This window comes from Mustela erminea, chromosome 2 (genome assembly GCF_009829155.1).
Source record: "Mustela erminea isolate mMusErm1 chromosome 2, mMusErm1.Pri, whole genome shotgun sequence".
In the NCBI taxonomy this organism is placed as follows: domain Eukaryota; kingdom Metazoa; phylum Chordata; class Mammalia; order Carnivora; family Mustelidae; genus Mustela; species Mustela erminea.
The window spans coordinates 93,544,879-93,550,921 of NC_045615.1; positions in this window are offsets into that span (position 1 = coordinate 93,544,879).

The following is a 6,043-nucleotide window of genomic DNA, read 5'->3' on the forward strand; positions in this document are numbered from 1 at the left end:
TTCTAAGCAATTTTTTTTCACCCTTTGATTTGCACTTTTTAAAACAGTTTTTGGTTAGATTTTTTTTAAATTCCATTTTTTCTCCATTTATTGGGAATTCATAATTCTATATTCTTTTTTTAGAAGTTTTCTTATAACTCTAACTTTAAAAATGTAAAGGTAAACAGCGTATTAATCCTCCTTCCAAACAAAACAATGATCTTAGAATAATTTAAGTCCATTGACCACTCATCCTCTCAACACCTACATGCTATTCAAGATACTAGTTTTTTTTAAATCTCATAAGTCAGACTTTTTTTTTCTTAAGGCAGTGTTTGGATTGACGGGCTTTTTTACTGTTTGATTCACTCACCATTCTCCCTTGTATCTCAAACATTCTTTTAGGATAATTTCCTTCTTAATTTTTTTTAAAAAGCTCTCACAAAGTATTTATGTTCAGCTTTGTACTAAATGTTTTATTTTCTATTAACTAATCCTCATTTAACAATTCTATGAAGTATATACTATTATTGTCAACATTTTACAAATGAGAAAGCTGAAGCCCAAAGATGTTAACTCACCTTTCTAATGCCCTGCAACTAGCAAATGACAGAATAGGGATTTGCATGTAGGCGGTCTCCAAAGTAAATGTTCTTAACCTCTAAGAAATCCTGCCACTCGAATCTATTATTTAGGAGTTCCCCTAATGCAGGCCGCTGAGGTAAACTCTCAGTTCTCACTTACCTTTAAAAAATGTTTCAATTCCAGTATTCTTGAAAGATAGTTTGGTTAAGTACACAACTTAGTAGTTCATTATTTTCCTTTAGCATTTGAAATGTATTATTCCATTAACTTCTGATTTCCACTGATGCTGATGAGAAATCCACGGTGGTTTTGTTTTAAGATTTTATTTATTCGTCAGAGAGAAAGAGAGAGAGACTGAGCAAGCAGCGAGAGGGGCAAGCAGAGGGAGAAGCAGGCTCCCGGCTGAGCACGGAGCCTAGTGTGGGACTCCATTCTAGAAACCAACGGCTGATGCTTAACAGACTGAGCCACCCAGGCATCCCCCATTGTGGTTTTAATTGCTGGTTTTTTGGCAAGTGATCAGTCCTTTCTCTCTGGCTGCTTTTAGGATTTTTTTTTTTTTTTTTTGGTGAATTCTTCAGTTTCTTTACAGTGTGTTATTATGTATGCACTTCTTTTTATTTATCCTGTTTTGGTTATGTGATTCTTGAACCTCTGGGTTCATGTTTTTCGTCATTACTGCAAAAGTCATGGTACTGTTTCTTTAAATATTGCCTCGTATTATAGCAGTGGTTACCAATGGGAGGTAGGGGACAGGGTTTGACTGACAAGGAACATGAGGGAACTTTCTGGGGTGATGGATATGTTATTATTTTTTTTTCTTAGGAGGCTCCACTCCCAGTATGGAACTCAACACAAGGTTTGACTGAGCTACTTTGGTGCCCCATATGTTTTATTTTTTGATAGGCATTTGTGTTACACCAGTATATGCACTTGTAAAAGCTCAGGGAATGATGCATTTAAGACTTGTGCATTTTATTGTACTTAAATTTTACCGTGTGTGTGTGTAAAAAACCCTATAACACAATATTGGACACTAGTTAATGGTAAACATCTTAAGGGCGAGGACTGCAAATGTACTGTGAAATGCATCAAAAAATATAATGCTTTGATGGGTGGGTAGGAAAATAGATATATGATATAGTGTATGAAATAAAATGTTAATTCTAGGATCTTGGTGGTAGATTTGAATATTTGCTGTAAAATCTTTCCCACTTTACTCTATGTTTGAAGTTTTATAAAATGTTGAGGAAAAATACTGCTTCTCTTTTATTATGTCCTCCTTTGATTCCAATTAGTTATATGATAGACTCTCTCATCCTAGCCTCCATCCTTTTTGTTTGTTTTTAAAGATTATTTATCCCTCTCCCCTCTGACCCTCCTCGCTGCTCATGATTGCTCACTCTAATAAATAAAAAAAAATCTTTTAAAAAAAGTTTACTTATTTCAGTGACCAATGTGGGGCCAAGGGAAGATGGAGAGGGAGACTCTGCACTGACCATGGAGCCTGACATGGGGGTCCCTCTTGCAAACTGAGATCATGAACTGAGCCAAAACTAAGTTGGATGCTTAACTGACTATGCCACTCAGGCACCCCCTAGCCTCCATCTTTTAATATCTTTTCTATATTTTTAGTTCCTTGTCTTTCTATAGTATATTCTAGATAATTTCTTCAGGTGTATCTTCTCATTTATTAATTCTCTCTTCATCTATATCTAATTTATTCTTTAATCTTTCCACTGACTTTTGTCATTCTGGTAATTTATTTTTCTTGTCTAGAAATTCTTCCCACTCCTACCTGCCTCTCAATCTGCCTGTTCTTTCTTTTTTTTTTAATTTTTTTTTTAAGATTTTATTATTTGATAGAGAGAGAGAGATCACAAGTAGGCAGAGAGGCAGGCAGAGAGAGAGAGGGGAGGAAGCAGGCTCCCCACGGAGCAGAGAGCCTGACTCAGGGCTCGATCTCAGGACCCTGGGATCACGACCCGAGCCGAAGGCAGAGGCTTTAACCCACTGAACCACCCAGGCGCCCCCTGCCTGTTCTTTCTTGCTAGTCTTTTGCTCATCTTTGTGATTACATCTGGTACTTTTTGAAACTTTTGGAACATAGATATTCTATACCCTGTATCTTTCAATTCTACTCTCTAGGGCTTTGGAGTTATATATCTACTGAATGTTATTCCTACAGATATCCATATGGTTTCTTTGTGTTTGGAGTTGATTGTGAGCTCATTGCTTGACCTTAATTTTGAAAGTCCTCTTGACCTAAATTGGGGATGTTTTCTTCCAGAGAGATTTTGCTTCTTTTTCTGCTTGTAGCCAGGGAGCAACACAGACTTCATATTAATTCAGTTCTTTATGGGAGGGTGAGGATATTCTGTGTATGGCTTTGTCACTTGCAGCTAATCCAGACTTCTGTGTCTGGATTGCAGCTGTTATAGACACGTGTCCTTCTGTCTGCTTTTTGATCAGCCTGTGCCAAGGGTTTGAGTGTGTGATGGTAGTGGGGATTCCTTAGGACTTTCTCAGTCTCCTGGGAACCAATGATGCCCTTTAGTGCATGTCTCATGCAGATTATAGCTGTTTGGCATCAAAGTTCCTCAAAGAACCTTAACAGCCATACTTCTAGAAGAAAATGTTCGATATCCTTTATTAGTATCCTATTCCTAATTTACCAAGGATTTTAAAATTAGACATGAATGTTAAATTTTGTAACAAATACCTTTTTAGCATCTGTAGATGTAGCATCTCTAAGCTTTTATTAAAAATTATTCTATCTCCTAGATTCACTGCTTGTCCTAAAACTGGAACTGAGCTCTTTAAACATTTTTCCTTTGCTAGCTGACACAGTGTGAAGCTGTCAGAGAATGCTGGAAATAACTTTCCTTCCTAGTTCTTGCTTTCTTAGCTGGCACTTGCAAACACATAGCCTCTCTAGCAACCTCTATCCTGCACTGCCTACTTTTCCTTTGCCTGGCTCCTTCCTAGTGCCTGGCTCCTATAGTGCAAGTGGCTCCCGCAGCACAAGGGTCCAGCAGTATGGGTAATTTCTCCAGCACCTGGAAGCTCCTGCAAATCCACCTTTAGACTGTTTTGTCTGCAAGATACCTACCTATGAACAGCTTTTCTGGTATCCTAGAGGATGGACTTTCAGCAAGTTCCAAAGAGTGGATTACCATCATGTTTCATTGGCACAGTACCACAGCAGATCCTTTACCAGTCATTAAGCCAGGGCCTTGTCCTCTGTAACAAGGTCTAGATCTCTGCCTGGAGCTGGGGACAGGGTGTGTGTATGGAGGGGTGCTTTGGGGATCTCCACTTAGGGATAGCAACTGCTTCTTATATTTGATATGCCGATAATAGAGTTCTCTTTATTTTCTACCAGCTAATCCCTTATTACCTCAATCCCGTCATAGTTAATAATTGTTTATATTAAACATTACATGGTCAAATTCCTATGTGGTTTCTATTTCCTGACTGGACCTTGATTGATAGAATTTTCAGTTATTTTTACATTGATTGAGAAGTAAAAAAAAAAAAAAAAAAAAATCTCCCAGTTTGTGATCTGTCTTGGTGAATCTTCCATGTGCATTTTGAAATAGATGCATATTCTGCCATTGTTTGATGTAATTTCCTCTGAATATTAGGTCAGATGGGTTGATAATATTGTTAAAGTCTTCTTTATCATTACAGGTTTAAAAAATCTACTTGTTTATCAAATACCAAGAAGGAAATGTGAAGTCTTAGCTATAATTTTGGATTTGTCTATTTCCCTTTTCTTTTTTTTTTTTTTAAGATTTTATTTATTTATTTGACAGAGAGAGATCACAAGTAGGCAGAGAGGCAGGCAGAGAGAGAGGAGGAAGCAGGCTCCCCGCTGAGCAGAGAGCCCGATGCGAGACTCGATCCCAGGACCCTGAGATCATGACCTGAGCAGAAGGCAGCGGCTTAATCCACTGAGCCACCCAGGCGCCCCTATTTCCCTTTTCTATCAGTTTTTACTTCATGTATTTTAAGCTTTCTTGCTCTCTCTTCTTGATGAATTGATCTTTTTATATTATGAAATGCCCCTCTTTATCTCTTCCTAAAGATAGGCCAAATTCCTTTTCCTGAAGTCTACTTTGTCAGACTTCAGTAGATATTCTGGCTTTATTCTGTTTGCTTATCTTGTTCCATCATTTTACTTTGAACTTGTCTGTGTCTTTATGTTGATGATAACTTCTTTTTTTTTGGTAAGCATTAGTACATAATTAGGCCTTGCTTTTCTATTTAGGGAGGTATGTCTTCCTTTTAATTGCAGTGTTTAGACCATTTACAATTAATTTAGTTTTTGATATATCATTTTCTACTTGTTCAATCTACATCTTTTTCTTCTTGTCTTCTTTTGGATTAATTAGTAGTATTTCATTTTAATTTCTCTGTTGGCTGCTTTTGTGTTTTATTGTAGCTGTTCTAAGTTTTACCATATGAATCTTGAACTTATCACAGTTTACCTTCAAAAAATATCATACTACAACACACATAATATAAAATATACAGTGGAAGCTTAAACAGTGCAGGGGTTAGAGGTGCCAACCCCTTTTTTCTCTGGTATTCTGTTAAACAGGTTTCACAAATTGGGTCTGTTAACCACAGTACCTTTAGCAACTCATATAGCGCCTGTTTTTTATGTGGTAGGTGCTCAATATTTTATACATAGTATTCTCTTATATTTAAAATTCCTGGGGTGTCTGGGTAGCTTAGGTGGTTAAGCATCTGCCCTCAGCTCCGGACATTGTCCCCAGGGTCTTGGGATCATGTTGAGCTCCCTGCTCAGCTGGGAGTCTGCTTCTCCCTCTGTCTCTCCACCTCCCCTTGCTTGTGCTCATGCATGTGCTCTAATAAATAAATCTTTTAAAAAAGTAAAAATAAAATTCCCTTTAGGGGTGTCTGGCTTGCTCAGTCAGTAGAGCATGTGACTCTTGATTTGTCAGTTTTGAGTTCAAGCCCCACACTGGGTGTAGAGCTTATTTAAAAAAAAAAAAAAAATCCCTCTGAATCTAACTCCTTTTTCATTCTTCACATCTTCTGATTTAAAAATCTTAGCTATTTTTATTTTGCCATATTTTATTGATCATTTCAAAGAACCAGCTCTTTCCTTTTTGACCTGTTTTATTTTTCTGGATTTAATTCTAAAACTCAGTAAGCTAACCTATAAAATGGTAGTAGTAATTTACTGTTTAGGTACTAAAATGAAACTCTGCTATTTATACTGTAGTATCTTTTTTTTTTAAGTATTTTATTTATTTGACAGAGAGAGAGTTCATAAGAAGGGCAGAGAGGCAGGCAGAGGATGGGGAAGCAGGCTTCCTGCCGAGTAGAGAGCCAAATGCCAGGCTTGATCCAGGACCCCAAGATGATGTCCTGAGCCAAAGGCAGAGGCTTAACCCACTGAGCCACCCAGGCATCCCTGCAGTATCTATTTTATATTTGGGGTTAC